The following is a 16,947-nucleotide window of genomic DNA, read 5'->3' as shown; positions in this document are numbered from 1 at the left end:
TTGCAAAACAGCTGCCCACTTTCTTCCATATGAGACTATGTAATACGAAATATGACATAATTATGTTTGAGAAGGTTATATTATACCGTGTATTTTATTTTGATTTATTTTATGAAAAATTTCTTTTCAAAACCAACTATCGCCTTTTATGGAAAGACAAGAGTACTATTTCTGGGTTAAGAGCAAATAAAAATCATGGCATTGGTTTATTGATACAACATCTTCATTAATGTCTTCATTAGAGAAAGGGGAGACAAATCATGTAGATTTATTGTGTTTTGTACGTGTTGTGTTTTACTACAAAAAAAAGTTCTTGTTTTTACAATTTTTCTTTACAAAAATATATTGTTTATTTCTTTTTTGTATGTGTTTGAGAATAATCAGGTAGGAACTCATAATATTACAATATGGTGGGAGAAAAAGCCATTTTGGTAAGGCAATTTCCTGTAATTCTGGTGAAAGATAAATGTGTACATGTGTGTACATGTGTGTACATTATTATGTATGTAGATAAAAGGATATATGTCAAGTGAGGGATGTGTGTCCCAACTGTGTCTTACTTAGATTAAAAGGGGTGTCCATATGTTAGTGTGCCATTACCGTATTCGACCTAATAAGTGCACTGTATCTTTACCTAATTAACACAATCAAAGTGTATTTAATAAAACCATGTGCAGGTTAAAGGTTTCATGAGAAATCTGAGAGGGAAATAATTGTTCATTTCCATAAACTTATGCAGAGAAAACAATCCAGAGTCTATGGCTAAAAGACTTCTGATTATATAGGAATTAACATATCTTTGAATTATTGCACCCATCTTCTTTTCCTGAAAAAAAAGGCAGTGGGTAAAATGGGCAGGTGCACTTATTAGGTTGAATACAGTACTTATTCATGCATACATTTTGATTTCAGTTATTTTAAGTTTAATTTTAACAGTGTGAATGTCATATTATATGGTGCTAAGATCACATTATGCATTTTATAGATTGACTCTTATTATAAACCATGTATATAATTATATATACAGAATATTTTACTCCATCCAGTGTTATAGCATTTACAAAGCACCATAGATGTTATTTTTATATACAGGGACTGAAGGTTATCCACAAAGATTATCAGTTATGATAAAAAAATAAACTATGAATCATACAACTGTATTTAATTTCTTTTATCTTAAATTATCTGGTAAGTATTGTTGGATCAATAGCAGTAAGATTCAAGATAATGTGATAATTATCCATTATTATGAATAACTATAATGGTTTATAATTAGTAAATTAAAAGAAATGGTTGCAATTACCTTGAATTGAAAACAAGTGATATTGCAATTTTGCAGTTTACCATTAAAAGGATTAGTTCCTTAATCTTTTACCTCTCTGATGTTCCCTGAAGGGCCTTAATCTTTTACCTCTCTGATGTTCCCTGAAGGGGATTATTTTTGAGTCTTAGCTACTGTCATTGTTCCATGAAAGCAGTGGTTTCTGAGCCATTGAATTCTTGTTTTATATCTGTGTAAGGAGTGGTTTCTGAGACATTTCCGGTTCTGATTGTTCTGTGAAAAGAGTGGTTTCTGAGACATTCCCGCTTTTGATTGTTCTGTGAAAGGAGTGGTTTCTGAGACATTGCCAGTTATGATTGTTCCGTGAAAGGAGTGGTTTCTGAGACATTGCCGGTTCTGATTGTTCCGTGAAAGGAGTGGTTTCTGAGACATTGCCGGGTTTGATTGTTCCGTGAAAGGAGTGGTTTCTGAGACATTGCCGGTTATGATTGTTCCGTGAAAGGGGTGGTTTCTGAGACATTGCCGGTTTTGATTGTTCCGTGAAAGGAGTGGTTTCTGAGACATTGCCGGTTATGATTGTTTCGTGAAAGGAGTGGTTTCTGAGACATTGCCGGTTATGATTGTTCCGTGAAAGGAGTGGTTTCTGAGACATTGCCGGTTATGATTGTTTCGTGAAAGGAGTGGTTTCTGAGACATTGCCGGTTATGATTGTTTCATAGAAGGAGTGGTTTCTGGGTCTTTTGCTTCTGTAAATGTTCCATGACCTCTTTGATATTCCATGAAGGAGATTATTTCTGAGTCTTGATTCAAGTTTTGTCCCATGAAAGGAGTGGTTTCGGACTCATTTACAGCTTGGTTTTTGTTTCATGAAAGGGGTGGTTTCTGGTCATTTGCTTCTATGAATGTTCCATGAAAGGAGGTGTGTTTGACCCCTCTGATATTTCACGAATTGGATTATTTCTGAGTCTTATTTCCAGTTTTTGTTCCGTGAAAGGAGTGGTTTCTGAGACTTTGACCTCTGGGTATATTCAAGAAAATTAATGGTCTTTCAGTCCTTAACCTGATTGTTCAGGGTGATTACTGGTTTCTTTGTCTTTGACCCTTCTTTTGTTACAAGAAATGAAAGGTCAATTCCCCATTTGAAGTTCTTTGTCTATGTAACTGTTCTATGGAATATGTTCTTATATCTTTCGCATGTAGTACCTTGTTTTTCTGTACTCTTCACTATGTTTAAGCTTATCAACATCAGTTTAATTGATTATTGTTATAGGAGGGAGCTATGATACATATCAGAATTACTAGTTTTAATACAGAAGTCAGAGTAGTTGTAGAAGAGCGAATTTGGTAGAAAATAACAATCAGTATATTTCAAGAAAAGTTTCTTTTGGTTTGAAAAATAAGTTCGAATATTGAAGCTTTATTTAGAAATATCACATAAAAAGTTACGTCAGACCTCAATTTTAGTTTCAATGCTGGAAAAGTCTGTTGTTGAGTTACAGGAGTATAGAATGAAATAAAAGGCATCAAGAAACCTTTTAGGAGGATTGTTGTCACAATGAGCTATAAAAGTGTCACAAGCATCCTGAGGATAGCGCGAAATTACATTAAAAGCACAACCCTAACCAGTATGACGATGATGAAGTTGGTAAGACCATTATCCTGAAGTAAGCTGATCAGGTTGATGTCATCATAAAAGGATGAATGTAGTTTTGGTCGTCTTCACGAGGGTTCACATAATTGTCACCATGACAATCGTATTTACCACCAGATCATTCATTGACTCATGAAGATCTTATAAATCAGGCAAGGTCATTAAGATTATCCTTTTGAATGTCGTCGAATCTCATCATGGATGATGATTTTCGACGGTCTTTTATATCTTCATTGTCATCGTGGATGATATTGATTTGTGTTGGGGTGGCCTCAGTTCAGACATGTCAGCTGTTCATTGGTTGTCATTAAATATGTCTGCTCTTCATAAAACTGTATTTAGAGATGTTACTTCGTCTTATAAAACCCTCTACACAGCGCTTAGGAAACGCAAAGCTCGGGGTAATGTAGACAGTGTTTTGATAGTTTACCTGTTACGGTTGTACAAGAATGTAAAATATTGTTGTCTGTGGTTAAGTTAATTGAGGTATTAAACGACTTTGTAAATCATTGAAAGGAACAAGGAAACCACAGTCTGAGGTGAGTGTAATACAATCTAGAGCAGAACGTGAATTATAGAATTAATTTGCAATGTTTATGAAACTATGAACCCAGCACAATTAATTATGCATCAATCGCCTTGTAAGTGTAAACATAAACATCAAACACCCTTTAAGAACCAAACACTACTTAACTATTTTTCGAATTTACTGAGTGTAGGAAAATAAAATGCATATTTATGACAATTATTTTTGTGGTTTTCAGCGGGATAAAATTTAGTTTACCGTATTTGAGATTCATTGGATAGTTACCATGGCAGCAGGATCCGTATCAAAATGGTGGCTGGTTTGAGGGACTGACTGGCTGTGTCGTCGGACAAATGCTATTCGAATTTCTGATGGCTGCAACTGGAAAGTGACAAGTTTCATTATATACATATTTATATCTATTTTGAAAACTATTTTTGATAGTGCATAATGACAAATACCACAACAAAGGCTGATGACAGTGAGGCCAAACATATCTACTTTTAGGTCATTCATTATTAACATTCAACTTTGGCCTACAGCTTTATGTGGACTTTACTAGCAACGGTACGAATGTGGGGAGGGGGACTTGTGTTCCTTGCTCATTTATTTATTTGTCTTATTCTTTTATCAACGAACAGTTAATGATGTTACTATCCCGCTGATTTACTGCTGCATCTGGGAACGGTTCAAATCCACGTACCAAACACATTTGTAGATAGTTTTGACTGTAACAAATGATAAGCCAAATCAGTAACTTCTTCAAACTGTGATATTTTGGTGTTTGTTGAAATTGTGTTTGCGATAAAATTTTATCGGACACACTTTCATTGATTGCCAGGCAAATCTATTGATGACCAAGTCTAATATGCCCTGATGCTGTTGGGCACTGATACCAGCCAATCAGAGCTTTATATGAAATCAAAATCCATTGATGTAGAATGTTACGTGATGTGCTGTAGACGAATGAAATTGTAGTTAATCAGAATGAGGTAACTTGATGTTTTAATTACTCTCCATGCATATCCATACAAATGATTCCACACTTCAATATTATCGCGACAATAAATAATGGTTTATATATACAGAATATGATATAACTGTTAGGTGATCTTATTGTATTGACGAAATCAGAATAGTGCCCGGTCATATTAACTACTATCGGCATTTCCAGTGCTGAATTTAGATAAGCAAACTATATTAAACGTGAAGATACTTTTATCAAATGCCACATTATTTTGTATATCAAATTAAAATGATAAAATATCATGCAGTTTTCCATTTTCCATGTTTTGAATACTTCCTTACGTGGTTACATTATGAATAGATATAAATTGAGTATGTTTAGAAACTACATATTAACATACCCCATTCATGGTAAGCGAAGCTGTCACTTATCCACGGAGCAATGTCGATCCAGAAATCAAAAATATTACATGCAATATATTGATTAAATACGAGATTCTATATATATATTGGGATATTTCTATGCTTATAACAAGTCGCCTCCGTGGTATTAGCACGTCAGGCGCTTAATTAGCATCACTGAATAATCTTAAGGACGAAGCAGCTGTATGAGGTTTCTTCGTTTTTGTCTCTACTGTATCTAAGGATATATTTGTATTGATAGTTAATGTCTTTTTGTATAATCCGTTATATTAGAACATAACGTACATAAAAGATAAAATATTTGATGTGATTTAATTAAATACTCAACAGCATTCCGTGACTTAATAACAACTTGGGTTGTCAAATATACATGCCATTCAATTACAGGTAAATGTAACTTGCTTTATCATGATCTCCATTCAGATAGCCAAAAGCAATGTGTATAGCTTTCTGGATCTCGTAGACATGCATGTTGGAGCTATATAGCATTACGGTAGATTTCTTTTTGTTAGATTAACTTTACTTATGGAACAAAAATAAATGTTTTAGAATTATAAGCTGCCTCCATGATCAGTGATCAGGAAATTTCTATAATTGTATTTGCAAGCACGCGAATATGTAACGAAATGCTCTTTAATCCATAAATAACACTTTCAGTATATAGTTTCCTGAAGGTGATATTTATGAATAAGTGATTCCGTTTGATTAAGTTCTAAATATGTTGAAAAACGTTTTCAGGAACGGTTGTTAATTACGTACATGTGTCCCTACGATATTGTTTATCCAATATATGTAATACCAATGTCCTTTGTTTCCTTAATCGTTTTCAGATAACACTCTGTTCCCTTAAATTTATTAGGAGGATGTTTTTATCATTGTAATGTATTGTTGTTAGTTAGTGATACAGATTATAATACCCCCCTACATAATTGTAAGTTAAGTTCAAGCTATAAGATGTTTCTACCTACGTGTCTGCCCCACTCGTTTGTACAGTAACGGGTTATTATCCAAACAGCTTATGCATATTTGAAAGATACTACATTGTGTTATTCGGTGACTAAAACCTAATCCAGACACCAGTTGTGATATATTGAGTGTTATGCACACGTTAATAATATCTCGTGAAAGATTTTTTTATAATAAATAGTTCTTTCTTTAATTTAATTTATATTATGATAAAAATATAATTTGAAAAAATATGGTTAATGACATTTCTAAGTATCCGTCTAATACATTAGTTGTGTCTTTAAATGAAATTTGTTGAAAGTGGCGACATAAGTTGATTTAATTTGTGCAACACTCGTAAGTTGATAAAGAATATTGCAATGATGGTGTCATTTTGCGTTCCTGAGGAATTGTATTGGTAAGCTATCCATTTTGATTCTTCCTTCATCCTCCGATTTACTATTTGCTATGTTTTTTAATCGAGGCGCCCTTGACAAGTTGCGTATTATCGGATACACCAGACCCGCTTAAAATTGTCATTGGTCAACGACTTAAAGATTAACCTAGGTTTATGTGTGAATCATTAGTCTTCTGATGATACTCACTGATTATGTTTTAGTGTCAGACTTTCTGGTGTTTAATTTTCCGGTGTTAACCTTACCTTCTAATACATATGATAATCCTATATGTGTCACTACATGTGTATCTGGTCGGGTCCTGAAAACTTACATTATAACTTCATATGCTATTTTTTTAAATGATGATCGTATTTCTGATCCCTAGAATAACCATGTTAATCATTATCATAAATATACTCCACTCAGTGTTATCATCCTTATACTTTCGTGATATACTGCTTGGTCTCGGTTATAATATAGTGAGATACTGTTTGGTCTCGGTTATAAAATAGTGATATACTGCTTGGTCTCGGTTATACTACATATGTATAGTGATATACTGCTTGGTCTCGGTTATAATATAGCGAGATACTGCTTGGTCTCGGTTATAATATAGTGAGATACTGCTTGGTCTCGGTTATAATATAGTGAGATACTGCTTGGTCTCGGTTATAATATAGTGAGATACTGCTTGGTCTCGGTTATACTTTAGTGATATACTGCTTGGTCTCGGTTATAATATAGTGAGATACTGCTTGGTCTCGGTTATAATATAGTGAGATACTGCTTGGTCTCGGTTATAATATAGCGAGATACTGCTTGGTCTCGGTTATAATATAGTGAGATACTGCTTGGTCTCGGTTATAATATAGTGAGATACTGCTTGGTCTCGGTTATAATATAGTGAGATACTGCTTGGTCTCGGTTATACTTTAGTGATATACTGCTTGGTCTCGGTTATAATATAGTGAGATACTGCTTGGTCTCGGTTATAATATAGTGAGATACTGCTTGGTCTCGGTTATAATATAGCGAGATACTGCTTGGTCTCGGTTAAAATATAGTGAGATACTGCTTGGTCTCGGTTATAATATAGCGAGATACTGTTTGGTCTCGGTTATAATATAGTGAGATACTGCTTGGTCTCGGTTATAATATAGCGAGGGGGATAAAATTAAAAGAAAAGACGTATTCTCCTATTTAAGAGATAAACGGTACAGTATTTACTGTCTTCAAGACACCCATTTCTCGTTTGACCAGGAAAATATTATAAGAAATGAATGGGGATATCAATGTTATTTTAGTTCTTTTAAATCCAATTCACGTGGGGTGGCAATCCTTTTAAACAATAATTTCGAGGCCAAGGTATATAGAGAAAAGTGCGATTTACAGGGTAATTTTCTTGCGCTTGATATTGATATTGATGGGTCTAGGACAACTCTTATTTCCGTATATGGTCCAAATCAGGATACCCCAGATTTTTACAATCAAGTAACTGAAATAGTGGATAGTTTTGGAAATGAGAACATTATTATATGTGGGGATTTTAACTTAGTTTTAAAACCATCATTAGATTATGATAATAATTATAGATTTGTAAATAATAGTACTGCGAGGGAAAAGGTATTGGAAATTATTGAAAATACTAATCTAATTGACATTTATAGGGAACACCACCCTGATACTAGGCGCTATACTTGGAGGCGTGCTAATCCATTAAAGCAGGCCAGACTAGATTTTTTTCTTGTCTCCGAATCTCTCTTGTCAAGTGTAAATAAGTCCTCAATAGAACCAGGTTATAGGTCCGATCACTCTACCCCTCTATTAACTATAACTTTTAACAAATTTAAGAAAGGGAAAGGTATTTGGAAATTTAACAACTCTTTATTATATGAATCAGACTATCTTGATTTGGTAAAAAAATGTATTGACAGTATTAAATTACAATATTGTCTACCTGTTTATAACCCTGATTCTCTAAATCTTATTCCTGATTGTGATATTCAATTTCTCATAAATGATCAACTTTTTTTAGAAACTTTATTAATGGAAATAAGGGGTAAATCTATTTCATATTCTTCTTACAGGAAAAAGCAGTTAAATCTCAGAGAGGAAAATATTAAGAAATTCATAGCAATTACTGAGGCTGAAACAAATCCTGATCATACACAATTAGATGAGAAAAGAAAAGAATTAGAGTCTATTCGTTTGAAAAAGGTTAGAGGTAGTATCATTAGATCTAGGGCAAAATGGATAGAGGAGGGAGAAAAACCTACTTCTTACTTTTTTAATCTTGAAAACAGAAATTATACTTCCAAAATTATTCCAAAAATACAGACAGAACATGATCATTTTATAACGAAACAAGAAGACATTTTATCAGAGGTACAGTCATTTTATGAAAATTTATATAGATATAGGGAAGTGGAAAATATAGATTTAGAAGCACATCTCCAAAATTGTAACATGTCAAGGTTAAGTAATCATGATTCTGACAGTCTAGAGGGTATTATAACATTTGATGAAGCTGGGAAAACACTAAAAGAGATGAAGAATAATAAAAGTCCAGGGTCTGATGGTTTCACATCTGAGTTTTTTAAAGTATTTTGGAAGTATTTAGGTCATTTTGTTGTTCGATCATTAAATTATGGGTTTTCAGTCAGTCAATGTTCAGTAACTCAAAGACATGGTATAATTACTTGTATTCCCAAGGGAGATAAACCTCGACATTTTTTAAAAAATTGGAGACCCATCACACTGTTAAATATAACTTATAAAATAGCTTCTGGGGTAATCTCACATCGTATAAGAGCAGTTTTAGGTAAAATTATTAATGAGGATCAGACAGGGTTTTTATCAGGTAGATATATAGGGGAAAATATTCGTACGGTCTATGATGTAATGCAGTATGCAGAGGAACACAACATACCAGGAATGTTATTGATGGTAGATTTCGAAAAAGCTTTTGATTCGGTTTCATGGGCGTTCATAGATAAGGTTCTAGGCTATTTTAACTTTGGGAAAGATATAAGGAAATGGATAAATACTCTTCATAATAATGCAAGTGCATCTATAAATCAAGGTGGAAACATATCAAAACATATTAAGATTCAACGTGGATGTCGACAAGGCGATCCAATTGCACCATACATTTTTATTCTCTGTGCCGAAGTTTTAGCTGCAAAAATTAAAAATAATAATCTCATAAAGGGAATTAATATTGAAAATTCTCCTATTCTAAATGTACAGTATGCAGATGATACAGGTTTGATATTGGATGGATCTAAAGAGTCGCTGAGAGAATCTATTTTTGAACTAACTACTTATGCTAAGATATCTGGTCTAAGAATTAATTCTAATAAATCTCAGGTGATATGGATAGGAAGTAGGAAATATAGTGAAGAAACATTTTTGCCTGAAGTAAATCTGTTGTGGGGACAACACAATTTCACTTTCTTAGGGATAGAATTTTCTGTTGATCTGGATAAAATTCCTAAAATGAATTTTGACAAAAAAATTGTGAAACTTAAATCTGTTATTAACTTATGGAAAAGAAGGAATTTGACACCATTAGGTAAGATTAATATTATTAAATCTCTGTTGATTTCACAACTTAACTATTTGTTCATTACTTTGCCAAACCCTTCAGAAAAGATGATTGCCCAGTTAAATTCTCTGATTCTGGATTTTTTATGGAATAGTAAATGTCATAAAATAAAAAAAGATGTTGTTATTCAAGACTATATTGATGGGGGTTTAAAGATGATTGATGTTCATTCTTTTATTGACTCTCTAAAGTTAGGTTGGGTAAGAAGATTATTTCACTCATCTGGTAAGTGGAAATTAATTTTAAATACATATGTTAATTTTAGAAAACTATGTAACTGTGGAAAGGAATATATTGATTTGTGTAGATCCAATTGTAAAAACTTTTTTTGGAGGGATGTGTTTAAATCATTAAATAGGCTTAATAATTCAGATTCTATTAGGCTTCCAAAACCAGACTCAATTTTAAAATCACCCATCTGGTATAATAATGATATCAAGGTAAACAACAAGTATGTTTTTTATCAAAACTGGTTTGATGTGGGCATATTAACAATAAATGATTTAATTAAAGATTCAGATGATTTAGCTTTTCTTTCTTTTGAAGAGTTCAGACATAATTTTCTAACTATAAACACAAATTTTCTCCAATACCATGGACTAGTTTCAGCTATCAAGCGCTTTTTGAAAAAAATTGATTACCTGATTCAAAGACCTCAACAGCCTTTTATACCTTTTCTATTTGACGTATTTTTTAAGAGTGAAAAGGGTTCAAAAGATTTTTACAAATGCCTTATTGCGCCAATATCCATACCTACTGGAACAAGAAAATGGAACCAAGAATTCATTATTGATCAAAATAAATGGGCCAAAATATTCAAACTTCCTTTTATAGTTACCAAAAGTTCTAAATTACAGTGGTTCCAAGTGAGAATTATACACCATATTTTGGTAACAAACACGTTCCTTTTTAAAATAAATTTAAGTCCTAGTATTTTATGTAACTTATGTTGTATGGAGCGTGAAACAATAGTGCATTGCTTATGGGAATGCCAAGAGGTTCAGTCACTATTACAGAGATTTGAAGCACTACTTGATATACTTTTAATTCCGTTTGCTTACAATAAAGAATCCTTCCTGTTTGGTATAGTATCACAGTACTGCAGTAATGTTGATAACGAAATTTTAATTCTTATCAAGCATTATATTTATAAAACTAGATGTCTCAGCAACTCTTTAAATCTTAATGCGCTTATTAATGTAATCAAAGATCATTTTTCTATCCAACAATACATTAATTACAGTAAAAGTGAGAAAATTAAAAGGCAATTTGAACTCAATTGGAAGAAATGGAAACCTGTTCTAGATTTATAGTCATCTGAAAAAGATAGTTCCTCTTTGCATAATATTATATAGCTTTATGTCCCCAAAGACTGACATCGCCTGTTCTAGCTCCTTTCCATTACTTTTTATTTTTACCATTTAAAGAAATTTTCTCCCATGCTTCAGTCATGTTTATTTTTGTCTGTCTTTGTGTGATGGTGTGTCCGGTTATGCGTCTGTCTGTGCGTGTGTCTGTTTTGTCTTGTGTGATGGTGCGTCTATGTGTGTGTCTGTCGGTGTCGAAGTGTGTGTGTGTGTATGTCTGTGTGATGGTATGTCTGTCTGCTTCCTTCTCACTCTGTATAAATTTAGGTTTGGTTATGTATGTATGTTAATTAATATGTAAATGATGTAAGTAGATGTGGGGCTTGTGGTTCAAGCTTAAAATAATCGTGATGAAGATGATGTTTTTTGTGTGATGATAAGGATGATGATGTTTTATTGTGATGAAAAAAATGATAATAATTTATGTATGGATAATGATATCATGATAGATGATGATGATGATTAAGTGTGATTCTTTTGATGATGATGATGATGATGATGATGATGATGAATGGATGAAGATGATGATGCTGATATGATGATGATGATGATGTTTGATTATGTATGATGATGATGGTGATGATGGTGGTGATGATGAATCGATGATGATGAGGAGTAAGATGATGATAAAGATGATGATGCTGATATGATGATGATGATGATGTTTGATTATGTATGATGATGATGATGATGATGATGAATCATGAGTATAGCTACTGTGGGTGTAAGAGTGAGAATGTGTGTGCATATATGTTTCAAATGTTTTGTATTTATGAAAAAAATCTTGAAAAATAAAAAAATTCAAAAAAAATTCAAAAAAAAAAAAAAAAAAATAGCGATATACTGTTTGGTCTCGGTTATACTATAGCGAGATACTGCTTGGTCTCGGTTATAATATAGTGAGATACTGCTTGGTCTCGGTTATAATATAGCGATATACTGTTTGGTCTCGGTTATAATATAGTGAGATACTGCTTGGTCTCGGTTATAATATAGCGAGATACTGTTTGGTCTCGGTTATAATATAGCGAGATACTGTTTGGTCTCGGTTATAATATAGCGAGATACTGCTTGGTCTCGGTTATAATATAGCGATATACTGTTTGGTCTCCGTTATAATATAGCGAGATACTGCTTGGTCTCGGTTATAATATAGCGAGATACTGCTTGGTCTCGGTTATAATATAGCGAGATACTGCTTAATCTCGGTTATAATATAGCTCTTGAAATGTCTTTCTAACTTACCCTATTAGCTGTTTATCTGTCTATTTGGAATCTTCATACTTAATTTCACGTCTCCATCATTTATTTGGAGTGTGATTGGCAGTTTTAAAGAAAAAATGATTATCCTCGTGTCTGTATTGTAAGCTGAAGACGTTGACCATATTCGCCCGTCACATTATCCCGAGAGATATTGTCCTTTTACCATCCAGATTCATCAATATAACCAATACAATCATTTTCTTTACCATTACTAGCTCGTCTCTTCGGAGAAGAGGAAGAGCTTATGTTGTCACCCCGGCGTCGGCGTTGGTTTTTCAAATGTTAAGTTTTTGGTGCAAGTGTTGAAAGATATTACAGTAATACATCACTTTATAATTGTACTAGGGTGCTGCTATTTGGCAATATAGTCCTTCTTGAGTAAGACTATCCCTTCCTGATGTAAAAATGATATATATATTTTTTTTACTTCGAATATTTGTTTGCGTTAAGTGTTTATGTTGCCGGTGTTGAAAGGCATAGTAATACCTGGTATTAGGGTCCCTGTGGGGGTTAAACTATCCCCTGCCGGAGTTAAACTTATAGATTTTTGGGGGAAAACAGATTTTTATAAAGTCTGAACTTTTTTTGGTGCAAGTGTTGAAAGCTATTAACACATCACTTTATAATTGTACTAGGGTACAGTTATTTGGTAATAGGGTCCCTATGGAGTTACGCTATCCCTTCTTGGAGTGAAACTGAAAAAAAACAATGTGAAAATGCTCACATTAGACAATTTATACGGTTCCACTTTTGCAACGAAGATAACTCTCATAAGGATAATTTTTTATCAAAAAATAAAAAAAAAAAAAATAGGTCCAAAAGCAATCATTTGATATATTTATTCAATTTACAACATCATAGCTCGTCTCCTGAATGTTTGCCAATAAATAATTAACATACTTATTTAAATTGGTATGGTTTTGAAAATTGCATAAATACACAATACACAATCTGATCAAGTAATGATATAAATATTATTAACGCAATTTGTGAAACCATACTAATTGATATATTCTAATTATTTAATGACAAACATTTGCGAAACGAGCTATGCTGTTCTCTAACAGCTCTTGTATAATTTGATGTTTGGTTGTAAGCAAAATCCCTGCACATAGGTAATGTTTTGTTACTTTGCTGGGATCAAAGACTTACTGTTTCTGTTACTACTGTATAGCATTGAATATTTGTTCGTACTTTAAGTCTCGTGGTACAAACTATCGTTGATATCCCATATTTGCATATAGTGATTTAGTATCTCAACTAATTATACTGTATTCATTGTCTTGGTATATTGTTTCTCTCTCACTTTACATTTATCTTTTTCCTATGGTTGCAGTAGATGAGTTTGTGTTTTATCCAAATCGGTACTTAATGCGATACACACATAGACAAAAGACATACAATATATGAGCACTATTCAAAACAATCTGATACAGAAGAGCCAAATGAAATAAACTGCATCATAAAATGCATCACGAAGCTCGCTCCTACTCAGTAGTACGAAATGAATAAATATATTCTGGGCATATTCTATTTAGTAGTGGAGTAGGATATAGAACTTGACGACCTCTTCAAATTTCTTTAAGTTTGCAACTGGAGATAAGCAAACAATTATTTAGGGATTGTACCTCATTTTGACTGCGTATACGGTAGTATGCCCGCAGTGCATTTCCTATGGTTAGCGCGTTAGCGCTTCATGGGATATGTTCGTTGCCAACTACAGTATACGCAGTCAAAATGAGGTACATCGTTTAAATACAGTACGAAGAAAATAAATGCAGGATGTGTTGTGACGTTGGTAACTACGGCAGCCGTGGTTGCTAAGATGACATAGTTCCAGTAAATCTACGACACCAGTATTATTAACAAAATTAAAAGAAACAAGTTTTGTTTAATATCTTATATGTTTTTAATTTATTGATGTATTCACAATCCACAATTTCCGTCTCAGATTAACAATGGTTGTCAAGCACAGTGTGTATTCACAAAGATTTAGTAGTGACGTGGTCAAATGTTCTCAGGGAACTGTACGCTTCAGCCATTCGTTCCTTACCTTACCTCGTGGAGAAGTTAAATATGCACCCATTTCCGCAATATTCAGTTTAGTTTTTGACAAAATACTCACTTGACGTTAGCTTTTTGTGCAGAGTTCATCGGGTAACAAGAGAAAACGCTAAGATTGCGTTGATCAGTCCTTTCAAAATGGCGCCGTCTAGTTGACGTTCCGGTAACGTCACAAATAGACCACGTCAGAACTATGTTACGATTCCCGCCCTTGTTAATCCGCTGAGCACCTTTTTCACTTCGTATATGCTAATCTATTCGCAGCCAGAGTTAACTAAGCTGAAGAAATTATGTAAATATTTACGTATACTACGCAGGTCAAGGTGTTATTGGTCCGTACTTAAAATGCCTGGGAATTTCGTTAACTCTACCGCAATTCCTGTTTTGAGAACATTTATTAATTGACATGGAGACAGTTGTTACGCTTAATTTTCTTATATTACATTTTAAAGCTCTTTGTGTAGATTTGTCATATCTCGTGTATTTATGTTTTTCATATGGTGTAGATCACTTTCTCAAGGATGAAGTTCCTCGGTTATCGACTGTATAAATCCAAAACATTGAAATGAGTTAACAAAAGACACACTAATGATACATTTACTTTAAATATTATTTTGTAATAGATACAGTATACATAGGATCTGTAATGAGTTTTCATTTAATATGGCGTTTTATGAAACGAGTCTTAGAAGTTATCTTGCGAGCATTGTTGAGTTTTTATAAAATATTATATGGAACGAAAACAAATTTAATATACCTTCTATCATCACTCTGAAAACTTATTTTGATAGGTGTTTTAAGTCAATATATGGAGCACTTCATCAATCGTAGACAGCCGTTTTGTTCTGTTCACCGTTCATGACGTTACATCAGTGTCCATATTATGACGTCACAATCAATTTCTGATTGGCGCAGCCAATGAAAATACTCCAGAGTACATTGTATATTATATTAATGACATAGGCATAATATAAACATATACGAGTGAATTGTGATGAATACCAAATTTACATCGTACAGCTGTTTCATCCTTCTAGATTACTTGGAAAGCGACTGGGGTCTGAAGTGGTAGAACTGTAGAAGGAGGGGGCGTTTTTTCTTTTGTTATTTTTCCTCCTTGATATCGATGTCATCATACATTAATGTATTACACGTACGATATTGGATATGAAATAAGGTAGAAACTAGATATGCGACTGTTATCTTACCATAGGAAGCTGTTTTACATAAAAAGATTGGAAACTCTAAAGACATTAATTACATTTGTCGCACAAAACAATGGATTTATGCAAATATGGCTGCATACTCTTCTGCTTTTTGCGATGTAGGAAATATTGCCGCCATTTAATTTGACATTCTTTAGAACGCATTTGTTGTCTAGGATCAGGTATCAAATGTTTTCACATCTCAAACACGTCTACTTGGTCGTATTAAGTTATTTCCTATAATGAATAATTATACATAATGCAGTTACATGTAATATAATTCTCAAAAGATGTGTAAAAAATAAAACAAAAAAGAAACCTGGAAAACTTCAATACGTACACATTATGTCCTGAAATATTCGGATTAAGGTACATGTACTAGTGTTTTCGGATTATAGACATAAAATATGAAAGAACACTGACAAACGGTGGGTACTTGAATGGTTATTTATCCATTAAGGTTCTCAATGACTGTCCGAACCTCGATAAACGAGTTTACGTCCACTACACTTAAAATACCATTTATGCGATAATTTTCTTCGAGCGGTTTTGTTTTGTTTTCTTAAAAGAAGACCAAAAACTGGACCGATGACGTCACGGTCAAGATTTCTAGGTAGATAGAAAAGATATGTACATCAAACAATCTCTCGCCAGTAACTGGAATCTGAACATTTGCTTTCACTATGAACGACTCGTGGGAATCTGTCCAGGTATGTTAAAAATGCTCCAGAAGCATGCCACGGAACTTTGATGATACGGTTTACAAGTGTTAGAGTCAAGGGTTTTCGGTTAGTTCTACCGATAAAATCTCATCTAGGCCGAGACACCTAGACCCCTCCCCACAAGGAAGCCGACATACTGTCGGAAAATGTCGTCCAACAACTCTAGCCATAGTCGCGGGCATACCAGTATTGTCCAAATCGGACGTGAGAAACGCACACTGTCATGTCAGTCTTGGTCGATAGAGGACGCTTATCACTCTGACGACAGTGGCTTTATCAACGATAGGAAACTATGTAATAGTAATTATGACTACAAATAAAGGCGGGATTGTTTACTAGTCAACACGATTAAGCCCTAATAGGCTATTGCGGGACAGCTATCAGTATCTACTGGGCCCTCAGACTCAGGTGAAAATGAGATATTGATACAGTTAGAGCGAGAGTCCCATGGTGTCTATCAGACCACAGGAGATAGGCTACTGGGGTAGATAGCTTAGGGATATAGTCGGAATGTTTGGCTTAATTCGG

The 16,947-nt window shown here is 33.7% G+C and overlaps 1 long non-coding RNA gene across 1 annotated transcript; it reads right to left on the bottom strand.

Moving 5' to 3' along the window:
• Nucleotides 1-363: 363 nt before the first annotated feature.
• On the bottom strand, nucleotides 364-1,770 carry LOC117330596. Its single transcript, XR_004533369.1, has 2 exons — nucleotides 1,412-1,770; nucleotides 364-1,375 (listed from the first exon to the last, which is right to left on the bottom strand). It is a non-coding gene; the product is annotated as an uncharacterized LOC117330596 (long non-coding RNA).
• Between the last annotated feature and the right edge of the window lie 15,177 nt (nucleotides 1,771-16,947).

The sequence above is a fragment of the Pecten maximus genome, chromosome 7 (genome assembly GCF_902652985.1).
Source record: "Pecten maximus chromosome 7, xPecMax1.1, whole genome shotgun sequence".
Taxonomy (NCBI): domain Eukaryota; kingdom Metazoa; phylum Mollusca; class Bivalvia; order Pectinida; family Pectinidae; genus Pecten; species Pecten maximus.
The sequence above is the reverse complement of the archived record's forward strand: the minus strand, read 5'-3'. Positions and strand labels throughout refer to the sequence as shown.